The following is a 22,861-nucleotide window of genomic DNA, read 5'->3' on the forward strand; positions in this document are numbered from 1 at the left end:
GCATCAGACGGCAGACACACTGAAACCATAATCACAGAAAACTAGCCAGTCTGATCACATGGACCACAGCCTTGTCTAACTCAGTGAAACTAAGCCATACCATGTGGGGCCACCCAAGATGGATGGGTCATGGTGGAGAGGTCTGACAGAGTGTGGTCCACTGGAAAAGGGAATGGCAAACCACTTCAATATTTTTGTCTTGAGAACCCTATGAATAGTATGAACAGGCAAAATGATAGGATACCAAAAAAGGAACTCCCCAGGTCAGTAGGTGCCCAGTATGCTACTGGAGATCAGTGGAGAAATAACTCCTGAAAGAATGAAGGATGGGGCCAAAGCAAAAATAATACCCAGTTGTGGATGTGACTGGTGATAGAAGCAAGGTCCGATGATGTAAACAGCAATATTGTATAGGAACCTGGAATGTTAAGTCCATGAATCAAGGCAAATTGGAAGTGGTCAAACAGGAGATGGCAAGAGTGAACATTGAATCCTAGGAATCAGAGAGCTAAAATGGACTGGAATGGGTGAATTTAACTCAGATGACCATTATATCTACTACTGTGGGCAGGAATCCCTTAGAAGAAATGGAGTAGCCATCATGGTCAACAAAAGAGTCCAAAATGCAGTACTTGGATGCAATCTCAAAAACAACAGAATGATCTCTGTTCGTTACCAAGGCAAACCATTCAATATCATGGTAATCCAAGTCTAGGCCCCAACTAGTAATGCTGAAGACACTGAAGTTGAACCTTCTATGAAAACCTACAAAACCTTTAAGAACTAACACCCAAAAGGATGTCCTTTTCATTATAGGGGACTGGAATGCAAAAGAAGGAAGTCAAGAAACACCTGGAGTAACAGGCAAATTTGGCCTTGGAATACAGAATGAAGCAGGGCAAAGGCTAATAGAGTTTTGAACAAGAGAATGCACTGGTCATAGCAAACACCCTCTTCCAACAACACAAGAGAAGACTCTACGCATGGACATCACCAGATGGTCAATACCAAACACAGATTGATTGTACTCTTTGCAGCCAAAGATGGAGAAACTCTCTACAGTCAGAAAAAACAAGACCAGGAGCTGACCGTGGCTCAGATCATGAACTCCTTATTGGCAAATTCAGACTTAAATTGAAGAAAGTAGGAAAAACCACTAGACCATTCAGATACGACCTAAATCAAATCCCTTATGATTATACAGTGGAAGTGAGAAATAGATTTAAGGGCCTAGATCTGATACATAGAATGCCTGATGAACTATGGATGGAGGTTTATGACACTGTACAGGAGACAGGGATCAAGACCATCCCCATGGAAAAGAAATGCAGAAAAGCAAAATGGCTGTCTGAGGAGGCCTTACAAATAGCTGAGAAAAGAAGAGTGTCGAAAAGCAAAGGAGAAAAGGAAAGATGTAAGCATCTGAATGCAGAGTTCCAAAAGAATAGCAAGGAGAGATAAGAAAGCCTTCCTCAGTGATTAATGCAGAGAGATAGAGGAAAACAATAGAATGGGAACGACTAGAGATCTCTTCAAGACAATTAGAGATACCAAAGGAACATTTCGTGCAAAGATGGGCACTATAAAGGACAGAAATGGTATGGATCTAACAGAAGCAGAAGCTATTAAGAAGAGGTGGCAAGAATACACAGAAGAAGTGTACAAAAAAGATCTTCATGACCCAGATAATCATGACAGTGTGATCACTCACCTAGAGCCAGACATCCTGGAATGTGAGGTCAAGTGGGCCTTAGAAAGCATCACCACAAACAAAGCTAGTGAAGGTGATGAAATTCCAGTTAAGCTGTTTCAAATCCTGAAAGATGATGCTGTAAAAGTGCTGCACTCAGCATTTCAGCAAATCTGGAAAACTCAGCAGTGAGCCAGAGATCAAATTGCCAACCTCTGCTGGATCATTGAAAAAGCAAGAGAGTTCCAGAAAAACGTCTATTTTTGCTTTATTGAATATGTTAAACCTTTGACTGTGTGGATCACAATAAACTGTGGAAAATTCTGAAAGAGATTGGAATACCAGACCACCTGACCTGCCTCTTGAGAAACTTATATGCAGGTCAGGAAGCAACAGTTAGAACTGGACATGGAACAACAGACTTGTTCCAAATAGGAAAAGGAGTACGTCAAGGCTGCATATTGTCACCTGGTTCATTTAAATTATATCCAGAGTACATCATGAGAAATGCTGGGCTGGAAGAAGCACAAGCTGGAATCAAGATTGCCGGGAGAAATATCAATAACCTCAGATATGCAGATGACAATACCCTTATGGGAGAAAGTAAAGAGGAACTAAAAAGCCTCTTGATGAAAGTGAAAGCAGAGAGTGAAAAAGTTGGCCTAAAGCCAACTATTATCACCACTATTGTTGGTGATAAGACAAGGGGACGACAGAGGATGAGATGGTTGGATTGCATCACTGACACGATGGAGTTGAGTTTGAGTAGTCTCTAGAGGTTGGTGATGGACAGGGAAGCCTGGCGTGCTGCAGTCCATGGGTTCTCAAATAGTCAGACATGACTCATTGACTCAACTGACTGACAGAGTTTCTTTATCTTTGGCTTCAATGAATGTAATCAATCTGATTTTGGTGTTGACCATCTGGTGATATCCATGTGTAGAGTCTTCTCTTGTGTTGTTGGAAAAGTGTGTTTGTTATGACCCGTGCGTTCTCTTGACAAATCTCTGTTAGCCTTTGCTGTGCTTCATTTTGCACTCCAAGGCCAAAGTTGCCTTTTACTCCAGGTATCTCTTGACTTCCTACTTTTGCATTCCAATCCCCTATAATGAAAAGGACATCTTTTTAATGGCTGTTAGTTCTAGCAGGTCTTGTAGGTCTTCATAGAAGCATTCAACTTGAGCTTCTTCAGCATTACTGGTGGGGCATAGACTTGAGTTACTATGACGTTGAATGGTTTTCCTTGGAAACAAACAGAGATCTTTCTGTTGCTTTTGAGATTATAGTCAAAAACTGTTTGGACTCTTTTGTTGACTATGATGGCTATTCCATTCTCTTCTAGGGATTCTTTCCCATGTTAGTAGATATAATGGTCATCTGAGTAAATTGCTCCATCCCAGTCCATTTTATATCACTGATTCTTAAAATGCCAATGTTCACTCACTCTTGCCCTCTCCTGTTTATCACTTCCAATTTATCTTGATTCATGGACCTAACATACCAGGTTCCTATGCGATATTGTTCTTTACAGCACTGGACTTTACTGACATTAACAGTCACATCTGCAACTGGACAGAGCTTGGTGGAGGAGCGGGTCCTTGGCTGATGACTCTAACCTTACTTCAGGCCATCAGCTGCCATCATTTGAGTTTCAACCCTCTCTAGAAATATTTGATATATAAGTACACCATTAACACACAAGATGGTGGAGTAGAAGGCTTGTGCACTCATCTCCTGTGAGAACTCAAAAATGTAATGATATAGCTACGTTTTTTTTATCCTGTGTGATGATGCTTAATAATTGGGCATCAACCTATTGAATAAATTATAAAACGTTTTAACTTTATTGTGTGGATGAGGGCTCTGTGAACTTCCAAACTCTCTCATCATCCCAAAATCTTGAAGAGAGGTTCTCCACTTTTGGCTTATATGGGCATCATCTGGGGATATTGATAAAATGTAGATTTCAGGTACCTAGTCCTAGAGATTCAGATTTGGAAGAACTGGGACACATTACATGACTATGTTTTAACAAGTCCATCAGGTAATTCTGATGCCAGTAGTCCATATTCCCACTGTGAGGAACCCTGCCTATATCATGATCATTAGAAAGAATGGGGAACATAGTTTACAAGCAGCTAAGATCCTGATGCTGGGAAAGATTGAAAGCGGGAGGAGAAGGGGGCAACCGAGGATGAGATGGTTGGATGGCATCACTGACTCAATGGACATGAGTTTGAGTAAACTCTGGGAGTTGGTAATGGACAGGGAGGGGTGACATGCTGCAGTCCATGGGGTTGCAAATGGTTGGACATGACTGAGTGACTGAACCTAACTGAACTGAGGGCAGTTGACAAATTATAGTGGGGCATCATTATTATTATAGCCTTGGTAAACATCCTTCTTTTATAAACACTCATGTTTCATGAAATGAACAATTAATGAAATTTTTTTTTTTTTGAAATTTTGTTAAACAGGTTTATTTAAAATGAGAAACAAGTATATGTAGCATTCATCTTCTGCATTTGCTTTGAAAGCAATCTTGAGAGCCTTTATTGACAAAAAACATATGCAAGTATGTTCTTTTTCACTCCAGAAGTAAAATATTTTTCTTTGGTGAGTTCATTATAATAAAAAACTGCTAGAAAAGAAAAAGAATCTCAAAACTTATCTCACTAAAGATTTTCCTGGTTAGTATCATAGCAGTCCTACTCTAAATTTTTTCGGTTTGCAAAAACCGTGAAAACAATCAAAGGTTCTTGGGTAACATATTTAAAATTGGCCTGTACTTGATTGAAAGGTCAACCCAAAGGAAAGAAACACTTCATGCTGCAGTGCCACTAGGAGGCAGGTGGTCTACACTTGTGCCATCTTTGTAGGCTCGCTTGCTAGCCATAAATCATTTTTCTCTTATTTAGTGCCCAGAAAAGGAAACAACTTAAATGACATTTTAAAGCAGACAGTATCAAAAGAAAAAAGAAAAGAAAAGAAAAAAACCCCTCTAACCTCTCTGGAGAGAACTCTCTTGTGACCAAAATCAATATTCTTTGTCAACCTGGGGAAAGAAATAAGAAATATACGGGTGCAATGGAGGGGAAACGGTACAACTTTCAAAAAAGAAACAAATTGAAAACTCTACTCGGGCATATGTATTTCCAGGCAAAAACTGTTGAACCATAGGGGGTTCAGCTTTGGTGTGAAGATTTGAGCTTCTCAGATCTGATCTCAGTAGCCTTGCGGGATAATCCTCCACTGACTTCAACAGTTTTAAAGGTCTCCTTGTGATCATCACGAGTTAGATTCATCTCTACTTTCCAAATGAAATTCATTTATTTACTGAAATGACAAGGAAACTTGGCTTATGTTTTTGATAATTATTCAGTGATAGCTACAATACTTTGATGCTAATGTCTTGCTTAACTCCAGGATAGGTGTTGTAGCATCATCTCCATTTTCAGAAGGTAAAGTGAAGAATCCTAGAAGATGAAATAATACACACAAGGCCATGTAACTAGGAAGAGGCAGACCTGGATTTTACTAAATTTATCTGATTCAAGAGCCTATTCAAGAACCATATCATTAAATTTTTTTTTCTTAAATTGGAGAATAGTAGATTTACAAAGTTGTGCTAGTTTCTGGTATATAGAAAGTGATTCAGTTAAACACACATACACACATACCCTTTCTAATATTCTTTTCCATTATGGTCTATCACAAGATGATGAATATAGCTCCTTGTGCTATACAGTAGGACCTTGTGTTTTTTATCTATTTTATATATAGTAGTTTGTACCTGCTAATTCCAAACTCCAAATTTATCCCTCCTCCACTCCCTTTCACTTTCGGCAACTGTAAATTTTTTTTTCCATGCCTTTGAGTTTATTTCTGTTTTGTATATAAGTTCATTTGTATCATATTTTATATTGCTTGTGTGATATTATATGATATTTATCTTTTTGTGTGTGATTTACTTCACTTAATATGATAATCTCCATGTGCATCCATATTGCTGCAAATGGCACTATTTTATTCTTTTTTATGGCTTAGCAATTTTCATTTTCACTATTCCATTATATATATATATATATATATCAGTTCAGTTCAGTTGCACAGTTGTGTCTGACTGCTTGTGACCCCATGAATCGCAGCATGCCAGCCTCCCTATCCATCACCATCTCCCGGAGTTCACTCAGACTCACGTCCATCGAGTCAGTGATGCCATCCAGCCATCTCATCCTCGGTCGTCCCCTTCTCCTCCTGCCCCCAATCCCTCCCAGCATCAGAATCTTTTCCAATGAGTCAGCTCTTCGCATGAGGTGGCCAAAGTACTGGAGTTTCAGCTTTAGCATCATTCCTTCCAAAGAAATCCCAGGGTTGATCTCCTTCAGAATGGGCTGCTTGGATCTCCTTGCAGTCCAAGGGACTCTCAAGTGTCTTCTCCAAAACCACAGTTCAAAAGCATCAATTCTTCGGTGCTCAGCCTTCTTCACAGTCCAACTCTCACATCCATGCATGACTACTGGAAAAACCATAGCCTTGACTAGACAGACCTTAGTCAGCAAAGTAATGTCTCTGCTTTTGAATATGCTATCTAGGTTGGTCATATATATATATATACACACACACATATGTAAATAATCACATCTTTTGTATTCATCCATCTGTTGATGGCCAGACTTAGATTGTTTAGATTGTTTCCATGTCTTGGCTATTGTAAATAATGCTGCTATGAACATTGAGTGCATGTATCTTTTTGAACCAGAGTTTTCTCCAGATAAATAGAGCACACATCTTAACTGCTATGGGGGATTATCTATATTTAATTCATTATAATAATCATTTCTAAATCTTGATAATGCTCGAATGCTTTTGAAGTACTTGAATGGAAAAATGCATTCTACTGATCTATTTAGAAATAAGATATTGCAAATTAATATGATTATTGTTAAGACGATTCTGATATCGTCCATAATATTAAAAATGTAAATTTAGTCATGGATATTCCTGTCAATGCGCTTGGTCATGTTATTCATATCTTCTATGTCTTTGATGATTTATTGTCTGGTTGATCAAATAGACTATTATGTCCCTCCAGTAAAATTTTATTTTAGATATTGTATATTTTGGGTTATAGGATTTTTTTAAACATTTTTAAAATTATTTTTTATTATTTATTTTTTCCTCCTATTGCAATTTCCTATGTTTCATTCATTGACAGCATATTTTACTTTACTTCTTTGAGACAATTATAATAGCTTCTTAAAAATCTTTGCCTGCTAGTTCCAATATTTGGGTAATTTTGAGGTTGATCATATTTGATATTTTTTCATTTGAGAATGTGTCCTAATTCATTCTGCCTCCTCCCCATTCCTCCTTTGGTAACCGTAATTTTGTTTTCTATGTTTGTGAGTCTTTTTCTGCTTTGGAGATAAGTCTATTTGTGTCTTTTCCCTGCCTTAGGTCCTGCATATAAACAATATCATATAATACTTGTCTTTGTTTGGCTTAAGTGTCTATTAACAGATGAATGGATAAAGAAGATATGGTATGTATGGGTGTATATATATGTATATATATATATATATATACATATATATATATATATATAACAGAATATTACTCAGCCATAAAAAAGGATGAGACAAAGCCATTTACAGGAAACTAGAGATTGCCAGGTGGCTTAGTGGTCAAGAATCCATGTGCCAGTGCTGGACATGTAGTTTTGATCCCTGGGTTGGGAAGATCCCCTGGAAAAGGGAATGGCAACCTGCTCCAGTATTCTTGCCTGGGAATTCCCTTGGACAGAGGAGCCTGGCAGGCTACAATCCATAATGTGGCAAAAGAGTCAGACACCACTTAGCAACTAAAACAACAGATATTATCATACTAAGTGAAGTAAGCCAGACAGGGTAAATTTATCTATTTAGTTTTTTATTTTGGCACATGCAATGACTACGACCACACTCAGTGCCACTGCTTGGATTCATGCTAAAGCACCAACAGGTTTACCCACCATTGCTTTTGCACAGGGAGTGCAAACATCAATATCATAAAAATGACAAATGACAAGGGACATTTTGGTATTGTTGTGAAAGTAGGTTTAACTTCATTGACACTCTGAAAGGAACACAAGGACCCCTAGGGGTCTCTTGAGTATGCAGCTTGAAAACTGCTATTCTAAGCCATAGAAGGAGCTACCAACATTGTTTGTTTCTTTTGTTTTGTTTTGTTTTTAAGCTAAGGATAAACTAGATGCTTGAAGAGATTCCCAGAGCTATGTGTCCACACAATAATAAGAAAAAGAATGAGGATTTCTTTGATGATTAGTATCCCAAGGATCATTAACACTTGAAAAATTATGTAAACATCAAATAATTATAATACAATATCCCCCATATTAACTTTAATTTTTGTAAAATTCCATTAATAAGACTTGAGTCCTGGGTGTGCTCTGAAGCAAAATATTGGACTAAAAAATACAAATGAATGATAACTGATTTTAAAAGATATGTCAGTTATGAAAAGCATTTCCTTAAAATGTGAATAATTTTTCTCTTATCTACAAATATATCCTGAAATGTATGATGAGAATTTTCTGATAATCAGAGAATCATGGAACCTCAAGGTTGGAAATAGCTTTCAAGGTTATCATGTACAAACAGTTCTAAATTTCCAGAGTCAGGATATGCTTTTCCATCCACATGATGTTTCCTGTTAGTGTCTGGACAGGTTTTGTGATGATAACCTCATCAGCTTAAGGTATTTGGTTAAATCTCTGGTATCTATTTCCTAGTTGTAGATATTCTTGTTTCACTGTTTATTTACATAGTGAATATGTTCCTAACACTGCCTTCATTCTGCTCATCTTAATCATGGAAATAACTTGGACCATGATCTCCCTGGATTAGAGTCAAGGGGGCTCTAAATCTGATTTTTAGAAGTCAGTTCTAAGAAGCTATTTACCTTCTAAATTTTCTTTACGTGTATTCATCAACTCACTGGTTGGGAGTCTAAAATTAGGTATTCTGAGTATATGATTGGCCCAGAAAATTGATTATGATTTAAAATGCTTTAATAATAACAATCTTACACAAAAGAGTGCATGTTTTATCATCCTTCTGTTTAAGTCAAAGGAAATTTCACAGCCAGCATTAATGGTATTTTCTGAAGCAAGCTACAAATTCATGACATTTTAGAAAGTGGAACAATATGATATTCACTGTTCTAGGAACACATACTAAGATTGATGTCACCAAGGCACCAATATTCCCTTACGTCAGAATCCTTTTGAACACCATGTGTGAGACTGTAGCTGTCATTTTCATCTTTCAGTTAAAAGGTTACAAGTTTTCAAGGTTTAAAAAATAATCAAAAGAACTAATAAAATATTTTCAGGTAATGTACAGCAATAGCAGTCTGACTTCTGCTAAAAATGAATTATTCTCACAGCAAACAATATTAACACAAAGAATCTTTCCATATCTTATGAGTCCAAGAAAGCCCAACATGCCAAGAGGTTAAAATCAGCACAGGAAGAATTCAGAAATATTATAGTGGATTAAATATAGGCCTTTTCCAAATAGCCTGAAACAGAAATACCACTTTGTCTAAAATAATGCTCTGAACTGTTTGTTGTCAGGAAATGCAATTTAAAATTAGAGCAAAACTCAACATTCAAAAAACTAAGATGATGGCATCTGGTCCCATCAGTTCAGTTCAGTTCAGTTCAGTTCATTTCAGTCACTCAGTCATGTCCGGCTCTTTGCGACCCCATGAATTGCAGCACGCCAGGCCTCCCTGTCCATCACCAGCTCCTGGAGTTCACTCAGATTTATGTCCAGCGAGTCAGTGATGCCATCCAGCCATCTCATCCTCGGTCGTCCCCTTCTCCTCCTGCCCCCAACCCCTCCCAGCATCAGAGTCTTTTCCAATGAGTCAACTCTTCGCATGAGGTGGCCAAAGTACTGGAGTTTCAGCTTTAGCATCATTCCTTCCAAAGAAATCCCAGGGTTGATTTCCCTCAGAATGGACTGGTTGGATCTCCTTGCAGTCCAAGGGACTCTCAAGAGTCTTCTCCAACACCACGGTTCAAAAGCATCAATTCTTCGGTGCTCAGCCTTCTTCACAGTCCAACTCTCACATCCATGCATGACTACTGGAAAACCATAGCCTTGACTAGATGGACCTTAGTCGGCAAAGTAATGTCTCTGCTTTGCGTATGCTATCTAGGTTGATCATAACTTTTCTTCCAAGGAGTAAGCATCTTTTAATTTCATGGCTGCAGTCACCATCTGCAGTCCCATCACTCCATGGCAAATAGATGGGGAAACAAAGGAAACAGTGAGAGTCTTTATTTTTTTTAAGCTCTTAAATCACTGCAGATGGTGACTGAAGCCATGAAATTAAAAGATGCTTACTCCTTGGAAGAAAAGCTATGACGAACCTAGACTGCATATTAATAAGCAGAGATATTACTTTGCCAACAAAGTTCCATCTAGTCAAAGCTATGGTTTTTCCAGTAGTCACGTATGAATGTGAGAGTTGGACTATAAAGAAAGCTGAGAGCCAAAGAATTGATGCTTTTGAACTGTGGTGTTGGAGAAGATTCTTGAGAGTCCCTTGGATGGCAAGGAGATCCAACCAGCCCATCCTAAAGGAGGTCCGTCATGAATATTTATTGAATGAATTGATGCTGAAACTGAAACTCCAATACTTTGGCCACTTGATGTGAAGAACAAATTCATTTGAAAAGACCCTGATGCTGGGAAAGATTTAAGGCAGGAAAAGAAGGGATGACAGAGGATAAGATGGTTGGATGGCATCACCAACTCAATGGATGTGAGTCTGAGTCAACTCCGGGAGCTGGTGATGGATAGGGAGGCCTGGCATGGGTTCCATGGGGTCACAAATAGTCAGACATGACTGAGATACTGAAGTAAACTGATACAATAAAAACTACTTTGATAAATTAAAGTGGCATTATATGCAACTTATTGACTTCTAGGTTTAATTAATGACAACTACCCTTCTTATCTGTTTTCTATAATGTCTTTCTTATATTCTCACATCTATCTTGCATGAAAGTATTAGATGTTGAGCCTGAGATTCAGCAGGCCTTGCTGAGGGAAGAAATGAGACAGTGAAATAAATAATCATCCTATCTTGCCTTCACTACCTTGTGGGGTCATCTGGTTTTAGGTTATCCCAACAATTTCCTGTTGCAGACAGGATGGGCTATGGATGTGAATGCACATTATGAGAAAATCTGGGCTACATGAGTTATAAGCTGGAATCAAGATAGGCAGTAGAAACATCAGCAACCTCAGATATGTGGATGATACCACTCTAATGGTAGAAAGTGAAGAGGAACTAAAGAGCTCTTGATGAGGGCAAAAGAAGAGAGTGAAAGGGCCAGCTTAAGACCAAATATTAAAAAAACAAAAAACCAAAAACCTAAGATCATGGCATCCAGCTCCATGGCAAATAGAAGGGGAAACGGTGGAAGTAGTGACAGATTTTCTCTTCTTGGGCTGCAAAATTACTGTGGATGGTAACTGCAGCCATGAAATCAGAAGACGATTGTTTCCTGGCAGGAAAGAGATGACAAACTTAGACATTGTGTTGAAAAGCAGAGACATTTATCTGTCGGCAAAGGTCCATATAGTCAAGGCTATGTTCTTCCCAGTGGTCACATACCATTGCGAGAGCTGGACTATAAAGAAGGCAGAATGCTAAAGAATTGATGCCTTCGAACTATGGTGCTGGAGAAGACCCCTGAAAGTCCCCTGGGCAGCAAGGAGATCAAACCAGTCAATCTTAAGGGAGATCAACTCTGAATATTCCTTGGAAAGACTGATGCTGAAGCTGAAGCTGAAGCTTCAGTATTTTGGTCATCCGATGCGAACACACAGCTCATTGGAAAAGCCCCTGATGCTGGGAAAGATTGAGGGCAGAAGGAGAATAAGGCATCAGAGAATGAGATGGCTAGATGGCATCACCAATACAATGAACATGAACTTGGGCAAAATTCAGGAGATGGTGAAGGATAGGGAAACCTGGCATGCTGCAGTCCATGGGGTCATGAAGAATCAAACACAACTGGTCAACTGAACAACAACAAAGTGGATGTGAAAATGTCCACAGATGTGGTCTAGAGGAGACTTTTACATTTTAAATTTATTTTATTAGAAAATTAACTATTAAATTATTATTAATTATGGCTAATGCTTATTTTAAGAAATGCATGGGGCTAGGGTTCTGGATTCATCATTCTTTCTCAGTATGGGATTATGTCTCTATGAGACCACAGAAGGAATTCAGATTCTCTGGAATATTTTGAGCTAAGTTTTCCAGATAAAATACAGATAAATTTAAACTTCAGTATAAAACACAGTTAAACTAGTATTTCAGATGAATATGTTTTCAGTATTAAAGCTAAATTAGCATTTCAGATAAAGAGAGATTTTTCTTTTGGTAGAAGTAAGTCCCAAATATTACACAGGATTTACATATACTGAAAGTGAATGTGTTGGTCGCTCAGTTGTGGCCAACTCTTTTCAGACTGTAGTCTGCCAAGCTCCTCTGCCCTTGGAATTCTCCAGGTAAGAATATTGGAGTGTGTTGCCTTTCTCTTCTCCAGGGGATCTTCCCAACCGAGGGATCAAACCTGAGTCTCCTACATTGCAGGCAGATTCTTTATCATCTGAGCTACCAAGGAAGCCCATACAAACACTAAACATCATTTGCTGTTTATCTGGAATTCAAATTTTACTGGATGTTCCCCTTTTTCCTCTTAAATCTAGCTAACCCATTTTGGGCTGGGGATGTCTCCATGCTGAACTGGATCTTGGTTGAGTCCCTGGGGAGAGTGGTACGATCTAGCAAGTGATGGAAAGCATACTACATGGAAACACTGGAGGATGACTATTGCCTACTGGTGTTAAGCTTGATATTTACTGAAAATTAAATTTGAGGTTTTTATAGCATACCACCTGGAACGTCACTCAAATTTATTATTAAAAATAGGATGACCAACTAATAATGCCAAATATTTATTTGAAATAGAACAACTTTGGCTGAAGAATTTGAGATTTTTGTGGTCATGTTGAGCCCTAGTGGGGAGAATATGATGTGTATATAGTCAGAATAAGATTTTGAAATATGGCAGTCAAGCTTCTTATCATTTTCTGAGTCTTGACCTCTAGGTCTATAAATAAGGATAATTTAAGTCTCATTGATAAAAGAATGGTGAGTTGAAAATGAGATAATGCAGATGGAAAATTTGTAATGGTAACTCTGATGTTAAGTGTCAAACCCTATTATTGAACCAAGTCAGTTTCTCAGCCAGATGGAAAATTGGACCTCTAAGTTTTCTCTTCTCAGAGCTTTTCCTGCATCACCTCAACTTGACTGATTTCAAGATATCTTTTATCTTCAAAACCATAGTAATATTATTAAAGTCTCACTGCATAGTGGAGGGGGCTGCTTGGGGTTACTGAGGATCAGAAATTGTGTGATAGTTGGTGGTTTAGGGAAATTACTCTGATACCCAGGGGTGTCAATGACCTGATGCAATGATGTGAAAAATTGGCCCTCATTTTAATTTAATGAGAGAGCCTTAGTCTACTTGTGCAAAAAAGATTTTGTGCTTCACTGACCCACATACTGGGCTTCCCTGGCGGCTCAGAGGTTAAAGCGTGTGCCTGACCCACATACTTAGCTTGTATCAGTTTTATCTTCTCATTGAAATAGAATGGAAAGAGACGATGAGCAATTGTTGTAGAGTAGACTTTTAACAGGTTTTATCATTATTTAGGTATAGGAAGACCAATACATCAGTAGACAACTGCTACTGAAAAGGTAGTTTGTTATACCCACAGATCCCAAGAGCAGGGATCATGCCATGGGGGCTAGATCAGGAAGCACTGTGTTTGGTTAGGAGATCCAGGGAGAGGAGGAACTGTAGGAAAGAGCCTTTATTGTGGTTTCCATGAGAAAGAATGGATGGAGTTGGGCAAGCAGGTTTAGGATTGGCCAGTTTAAATAATTTCTGTGGATTCTGGGCATATGGGCTGTCCCTAGCTGTCTAGTACAAGGCCCTGGGGTGATGGGCAGTTGGATAGTGGCCCAGAGTGTATTTGCCCCATAAAGGAAGTGCTTGGGAATATGGGCTCTGGATTGGCTGATTTGCATTTGGAAAGTACACACAGGGACACGTTATTTACCATCTCTAGGAATTCACTGATCTTAGGAGGGGCAGTCCCTCCAAGGTCAGCAAGGCCTCAGATGTTAAATCACTGTTGTTGTTATTCAGTCACTAATTCATGTCCAACTTTGCAACCCCATGGACTGTATGTAGCCCACCAGGCTCCTCTGTCCATGGAATTTCCCAAGCAATAATATTGGAGTGGGTTGCCATTTCCTTCTCCAGTGGATCTTCTGGACCCAGGGATTGAAATTACATCTCCTGAGACTACTTCATTGCAGACAGATTCTTTACCACTGAGCCATAGGGGAAGCCTTGTGGACTGTAATCTGCCATTAAAGCATTAGAATACAGAAAATATATTTTCAGGGGACTTTCCTGCTTGTCCAGTGGTTAAGACTCACTCTCAGGGCAGGGAGACGGGTTAGATCCCTGGTCAGGGAATTAAGATCCAATGTGCCTTGCCATGCAGTGTGGCTTAAAAATGAATTGGAATACAGAAAATATGACATGATTAATATACAGAGAGAGCTTGGAGATTGACACCATTGTTACAAATCTTGGTTCTGCTTGATTTTAAAATATTTTTTTAAAAGAGAGCTTATCTTTTGAGGTAAATACAATTTATAGAGGTCTGTAATTTGTTTTGAAATCATCTAGACTGGAGTGGGAAATAGGTGTAGGAAATGTATTTAGACTCCATTTTTTTTCTAAAAATAACCTAAGATGATTATCTGCCAGTAAATGGTTGTACAATGTTTCAGGAAGTTACATTAGCTTTATGAGTCTCATTTTCCTCACCTCTTGGATAGGAATAGTAATACTTCTCTCATAGATAATGTACTGGAGAAATCTAAACTATGGACAAAATTAATATCATTAATAATGTGGTATCTGGCAATGTATTGTATGTTAATGTCTGATATGCCTGGCCATGAACTAAGATGAACATAAATAGTCTGTTTCAACAAGTATCCATTTCAGAAACAGAACAGTGGTTTTGGTCCCTGATAATTATAGTATGTGTTTTCATTTTCATAAGGGTCTTATTTCCAAAGTGGTGATATCTAGACTTTTTAACTAACAAGTTCACCTTGTTTAGTTATAATATCAGGTTTTCATTGCAAACTCTTTGCTCTCTATCTTTTAAAACATGTAAATATGCATTCTTGATTAATCATGTATTTTTCTGTGAGAAACCACAGATCCTAAAATGTATACTGCTGATATGGAGTTTTATATAGAAAAGATTTTCTGGGGTTGAAGAAGAAATAGCATAATAGAAAAATTATCCAGCTAGAAAGAAATAACATGGACCCTTTTCAATGTAAAACATTTTTTTGAGGATCAGCAGGGGGCACTAAGCTTCCACAGGAGAAATATATCCCTCTAGCATTCATAAATAATTTTTCTTTTGCTTTAACTCCAAACTGATAACACCATAAACTCTGTCCTTTTTTATCTTTACTATAGCTGATAATGTATCTTTTCTTTTTAACCCTCAAGGTATAGGTGCATGTAAAAATTTAACTGCTAATTAAAAAAAAAACACTCTAATTAACTCATCTGCATGCTGGTTTACTCCTTATTCAACATTCAAATGCGTGCTATTTTCCTCTCTTTGACAAACATGGAGTAATTAGGATTTTTCACAGACAAGTGATTACCTAATAAATGACCTTCTGCAGGCAGCTCCATTAAAATGGAGCAAAAAAGATATTTACTACAAGTGGTGGCCAAGAAGGAAGGTACAGGGACAAGACAAGCTCTGCATAACCAACAGCTTCTTCAGCTCCAAGAATAATGAAGGCACTTACTGGACTAGCAGATTTGCACCAAAAATAATTATAAACCTGAAAAGACACTAAACTATAAACACAAATTATGATTGGCTATTGCAACAGTTCATTAATTCTGTGACAGTCCAAGGGTAAGGTAAGAATGCGTATGTTCACGTGGGACACTGGCAAGTAAAAAAAAAAAAAAATCAGTGTATAAACTAGGGAAGAAAGAAAAGAAAACTGATCAATTTTCATATACCTTCTCTGATTCTGGTATGTTAAAAGGATGAGAAGAAGTTTGAACTTTTTGAAGTATGTTTTTGCAAAGACGTAATTTCTTTTTATAAGACAAATTGCTTCAGGGTTCTTGGAATGGAATATTGGCCCCGTATTTCTGCCTGTATCTTTAATTTATGCTTATTAACTACTTAAAAATATAGACTTAGCTTTGGGTTATATTGGCCATAACTTTAGACAACTTATAGATTTCTAGTAAATGATCTTAGATCATAGAACTTTTCAGCTGAGAGAAGCTTTGTTGATTATCTCAGTCAGTCCTTTAATTTTATAAATGAGAAATCTGTAGCACAGAAAGATCACTCAGAAAGCATTATAAACTGAAGCAAACTATCCACCATGGTCACTGGACTGGCAGTAAAGTTCCTGACTCTAACCCAGTCTCTGCTGTGCTGTCCTTCCATTTGAAGTGTAACCTGTTTGCTCACAGTTTTTATGTAAACTATGTTTATATACATGTGCTGTGTGCTCAATTGCTCAGTCTCGTCCAACTCCTTGAGACCCCATGGACGGTCCTGCCAGGCTCCTCTGTCTATGGAGTTTTCCAGGCAAGAATATTGGAATGGGTTGCCATTTCCTCCTCCAGGGCATCTCCCCAACCCAGAGCTCAAACTCATGTCTCCTGCATCTCCTGCATTGGCAGTGGATTCTTTACCACTGAGCCACCTGGGAAGTCCTGTCTATAAACAAATTTATGTTATCTACAACATATTAAAACAGTTATATATACAGCAGATTGCATAACAGTTAGTATGCAAGTTACTGTGTGTGTGAGTGCTTAGTTGCTCAGTCATGTCAACTCTTTCTGATCCCATGGACTGTAGGATGCCAGGTTCTTCTGTCTATGGGGATTCTCCAGACAAGAATACTGGAGTGGGTTGCTATGCCCTCCTCCAGGGAGTCTTCCCAACCCAGGGATCGAACCCAGGTCTCCCACACAGCAGGCAGATTCTTCACCATCTGAGCCACCAGGGAAGCCCAAGAATACTGGAGTTGGTAGCCTATCTCTTCTCCAGGGAAGCTTCCTGACCCAGGAATCAATTGGGGTCTCCTGAATTGCAGGTGGATTCTTTACCAGCTGAGCTACCAGAGAAGTCCTATATAACAATTAGATAATTGCCATTATGTATTAAGGGCTTCCCTGGTGGCTCAGACAGTAAAGCGTCTGCCAGCAATGCAGGAGACCCAGGTTCAATCCCTGGGTTGGGAAGATCCTCTGGAGAAGGAAATGGCAGCCTACTCCAGTATTCTTGCCTGGAAAATCTCATGGATGGAGGAGCCTGGTAGGCTACAGTCCATGGGGTTGCAAAGAGTTGGACACGACTTAGTGACTTCACTTTCACTTCACCAATGAGTATATATATTATAACATACTTGCATATTACATTAAATATATGTATAATATCATGTATTATATATGCACACAATATGTAATATATATGTGTGTGTGTGCTATTTTATTCTTAACAATTTGACAGGAATGTGATCTTAAGGTAAAACAGGTTGATTCCATGTGCATTTGGTAATTGTCCCTGGACCTCTTAAGTGGAAAATACTTTAGATTATAAGAATGAATGTCCTGGATCATTAAGGAGAGGTCCAAAGAATGAGGATGCCATTTATGCTTTTCCAGCTGGTCCAGTTAATGGTCTGTTCCAGAGATTTCACAGGAGAAAGAATAGATAAGACTCCCAGAAAGGGAGAGATGCTTTTCAGTAAGACTATCATTCCTACCAGACAAGACACCTGAGGATGGCGAAGTCAAAAAGGAGCACCTTAACGCTACACTTGAAGCGTATCACTTCTCCATAATGTGCAGCTGGGAGCTGGGTGCCTTGCTTGCTTTGCTTGGTTCAGTCCATCCCCTCCCTCTTCTCAACATAATTAAATCATTTTTATTATGCTCAGTCTGTGATGACTCAGCGTGGCTGTGTTAGCTGCCGGTGGAAATGGTTTCTGCACATCTCATGCTGGTTCTTTTTTTATTAACAAAAATGAAAATGTCAGGCTTCATTACAAGATTATACTCCTGATAGAATTAAAGACTGTTGATCCTTCCTAGGCCGTTTTCTTCCTGGGGACCACCACCCTGAAAACTAGAGCTTCCAGCCTTAATTTCTTCAGGAATGCATTTTTCTCTGCCCACAGGGGAAAAGCATCACAGTATATCACTGAACTTGGCAAAGAAGTAGTGTACAAATAAGTGAATTATCTATATTTGAAATAAATGAAAGAGTATTACACAATAGACTATCTCAAAATACCCATGAAGTGACAACATTAACTGACTCTAAGCATATGGATAGTTGAGATTTCTATGAAACAGTAAACAATGCCTTCCAACTTGATAAAACAATGATTTGCTTATTTCTTTTGGGTATTGAAGATGTAAGCAAACTTTCTCTTAAGTGGCCTTGAGATTGACTTCCTTCTCTCTTGTAGCAAAAAAATCTTACAGAAACATTAAATCATTGTTTGCTTGCTTGTTTTTGCTTCATGAGTTGTCAGTACATTTTTGTCATGCTTATCAAGGAATCGAGGGGTTTGTGGCTAACGGATATAGACCCTAATGAAAACAAAGATACAAGATATTCATTTAACTGACAGGTTTGATTGAAATAACATATTTCTTTGGCCATCTTCTTTTTCATAATAGATTAAAGGGGAGAGTTGAATCTGAGAAAAGGCGAGAGTTCATGTATGAAAATATGTTTGGAGAAGTTTTATTATTTTATGCAACTTGTTGAGCTGATAATCTCAATGAAGAATGTTAACTAAATATTTTTGTTTTTATTGATTTTTTTTCCTCAAATAGCTTAAAAGTGGACCTAAGAATCTCTATTAGATTGGAGAATTCTGACTGAATCTCCATGGGTCCTTTCCTGTCCTTCTCTTATTTCTGTTACAGGGGCAACAAATACATTAGGAAAGGGAAATTTGATCATTTCCCAATATATATACTCACTGTATCACATGTGAAGTTAGAGTGGCCAGGCAGTTTGGCTCAAATCACAAGGTAGTGAGCTGAAGAAGCAAAATTTGAATTCAGGTCTACCTGATGTCAAAAAATCTGTGTATATTTCCCCATCTAACTTATACCTCCTTTCATGTCCAATTCAAACAGCCAATAAATCTTTAAAAAAGTGGGAGAGTTTTACCAAATAAAAAATTGCCTCCATTAAAATATATCTATATACTATGTTTTGAAAATTTTCCCAAGATCGAAGATCACATTTCAAACAATCAACAGTATGGTATGAATTTACTTCAAAGATAATAGCATGGAGAGGGCTTTATTTGCTTTTTTTTTTTTTTTTTTAGGTTTTTATTTTTTTTTCATTTTTTTTTTATTTTTTTAAATTTTAAAATCTTTAATTCTTACATGCATTCCCAAACATGAACCCCCTCCCACCTCCCTCCCCATAACATCTTTCTGGGTCATCCCCATGCACCAGCCCCAAGCATGTTGCATCCTGCGTCAGACATAGACTGGCGATTCAATTCACATGATAGTATACATGTTAGAATGTCATTTGCTTTTGCTTTTTAAAATATAGGTGCATATATAATAAACTGGTGGTATGCCAACCTATCTCCTGCCTTTTGGCTTTGTTCCTTGATTTGGTTTCTAGGCTCAATTTCTCTGTCTTTTGTAAGTTAGTCAACAAAGTCCATTTGGTTTTTTAAGAATGTGGACATAGAAAAAAAGGTTGTAGAGTAAACTTTAAAATAATGATAGAGAGATGTGATTGTGTGTGTGTGTGTGTGTGTGTATGTTAGTTGCTCAGCCGTGTTGGACTGTTTGCGATCTCATGGACTGTAGCTTGCCAGGCTCCTCTGTCCTTGGGATTTCCCAGGCAGGAATACCAGAGTGGGTTGCCATTCCCTTCTCCAGGGGATCTTCCTAACCCAGGGATCAAACCTGGGTCTCCTGCATCTCAGGCAGATTCTTTAGCATCTAAGCCACCAGGGAAGCCATATTTAAAATAATGAGAGAGAGATGTGATTCAGTTCAGTTAAGTTCAGTTGCTCAGTCATGTCCGACTCTTTGCGACCCCATGAATTGCAGCACGCCAGGCCTCCCTGTCCATCACCGTCTCCCGGAGTTCACTTAGACTCACGTCCATCGAGTCGGTGATGCCATCCAGCCATCTCATCCTCTGTCATCCCCTTCTCCTCCTGCCCCCAATCCCTCCCAGCATCAGAGTCTTTTCCAGTGAGTCAACTCTTCACATGAGGTGGCCAAAGTACTGGAGTTTCAGCTTTAGCATCATTCCTTCCAAAGATGTGATTAGTTGATTGCAAAAGGGTTTCTAATTCTTCACTTCTTATATAATGTGCTTTTCTGTGTGTGACATTGAAACTTCTCCCATCAAGAGGTAAAATCAAGTTCCCTATTCTTGGGTCTAGGATAGCCTTGTGACTTGCTTTGGCCAAAAGAATGTGGCAGAATTGAACTGCATCAGTTCTAGGGTTCTAGGCTTAAGCTTCAGGAGATCTTGAAAGCTTGTGCTTGATCCCTGCCCAGCTGCTGTGAGGAAAGCTCAGACTGGATGGTGAGAGACAGATGGTCCAGTATCCTTGTTGCCCCAACCAACAACCAACAGTGCACCAGACATATGAATGAACATATCTTCAAGGACCCAGGCCACAGCTGAGCTGCTCATATCTAAGTAAACCCACATAGTAGCAAACAAGCATGACCCAGGTCAGCACAACCACTCAGTCAACCTGCAGATTCATGGGCTACAACAAGTGCTTATTATATTAAGCCATTTAATTTCTGAGATTGTTTTTTACACAGCAATGTTGTTGTTTAGTCTCTAAGTCCTGTCCACTTTTTTTGCGACCCCATAGACTGCAGCATGCCAGGCTTCCCTGTCCTTCACTATCTCTCAGAGTTTGTTCAAACTCATGTACATTGAGTCAGTGATGCCACCCAACCACCTTATCCTCTGTGGCCCCCTTCTCCTCCTGCCCTCAGTCTTTCCCAGCATCAAGGTCTGTTCCAATGAGTCGACTCTGTATCAGGTGACCAAAGCCATAGCCAGCTGATAAAGAGGGCTAAGGAGCTGGGTAACTGAGCATTACATAAGGAAGTAGGAGGGAGTGGAATATATTTTGGGAAGCATAATGGAGAAGCAGGGAAAAGAGACAGAATTAAGGACTGGAAACTGAGGACCAGGTGAACTGAAAATACAGCTCAGTTAGTGTGTGTGCATTGCTAAGTCTAAAGACTAAGTTACAAATAAGTATGCGTGCTTAAAATGACAAAAAAGTCACATCTAAGATTTAGTAAAACTTGTTGGGAAGATCCCCTGGAGAAGGAAATGGCAACCCACTCCAGTATTCTTGCCTGGAAAATTCCAAGGACAGAGGAGACTGGCAGGCTACAGCCCATGGGGTTGCAAAGAGTTAGACATGACTGAGAGTGCACACACACACACACACACACACACACACACACTGAAATGCATCAATAGATATCAGCACTAGACAAAAATATCTGGCTTTCTTTCCCAATGGAAGAACAAAAATTCACTCCTTACATGTTATTGGAATTTAAGTGGTCTGGTCTTAAGTTTCCTGCTATTTTCTGCCATCAGTTGTTTGAAATGGCTGAATAAAGTAAATCATTTTGTTTTGGTCTATGGGCTTTATGTTATTATTCTCTTTGTAGCTGAAATGAGCAGTGGAAAATAGCCTTTCTGCAGAGTTGCTCTTTTAAAATATGCACCACCCTTCCAGACAGCAGGCTAATTTTCGAGTTCATCAGATGTGTATTTATATGGTGAATGTATCTGTCACATAAACATTTTGTCAATCACGCCTTCCTTCTGTTCTGACACAGTGTGTAGAGCACCATCAAAATGTGATGAATGTTGTGCTTGTTCCAAGTGAGGATTAATTATGGCAATGACAAGTGTGTTTCCAAAGCTACCCATTTTCTATGACAATACTTCATTAACAGAAGCAATTGTTGATGTTTCAAATAAAAATTAAGTCCACAGTTTATTTAGCAAATCCTTTAGTTTGGCCCTTAAATAACTTTATCTTTTGAATAAAATTTTTGCCTAAATCAACTCAACATAAATACTTGTCATGAGTCTAAGTTCTGAAACTGATCAGCATGAGGGAAATAATCATAAGCTCAGGGAGAAAACCATTTATTTTATGTCTCCTCTTTGTTCTTTGAGACTGATTAAAAAAATTATAATGACATAAAGACCACTTAAGAATATAGGGGTCACTGAAAAGGATTTGAAGAAAATTTTGCTTGTAGATTTGATCCACGCAAATTTGAATAGAAATAATGATAAATTAGAATATTTAATATGTTTACTGTATGATATTTTAGAATGCCTAAGATATATAGATTGTTTCCTTTGGATTTATTTCCTTAAGAACTTATTAGGGTTTCCCTGATAGCTCAGTTAGTAAAGAATCTGCCTGCAATGCAGGAGATTCCAGTTCGATTCCTGAGTCAGGAAGATTCACTGGAGAAGGGATAGGCTTTCCACTCCAGTATTCTTGGGCTTCCCTTGGGGTTCAGCTGGTAAAGAGTCTGCCTGCAATGTGGGAGACCTGGGTTTGATCCTTGGGTTGGGAAGATCCCCTGGAGAAGGGAAAGGCTACCCAACTCCAGTATTCTTGCCTGGAAAATTCCGTGGACTCTATAGTCCATGAGGTCGCAAAGAGTCGAACACGACTGAGTCACTTTCACTTTTAAGTACTTATTAATACATGCTCCTGAGGAATATATTATTGTAAAGAGGATAGCATTAGTTTGTCAACATGACTGGGTATAAATGTAATTGAACAAGTTCCCTGAAGATGATCAATACTCCAACCTGGCAGTCTAAAAACAGCTTAGTATGACCAACAAAA

Source organism: Ovis aries, chromosome 1, assembly GCF_016772045.2.
Source record: "Ovis aries strain OAR_USU_Benz2616 breed Rambouillet chromosome 1, ARS-UI_Ramb_v3.0, whole genome shotgun sequence".
NCBI lineage: Eukaryota > Metazoa > Chordata > Mammalia > Artiodactyla > Bovidae > Ovis > Ovis aries.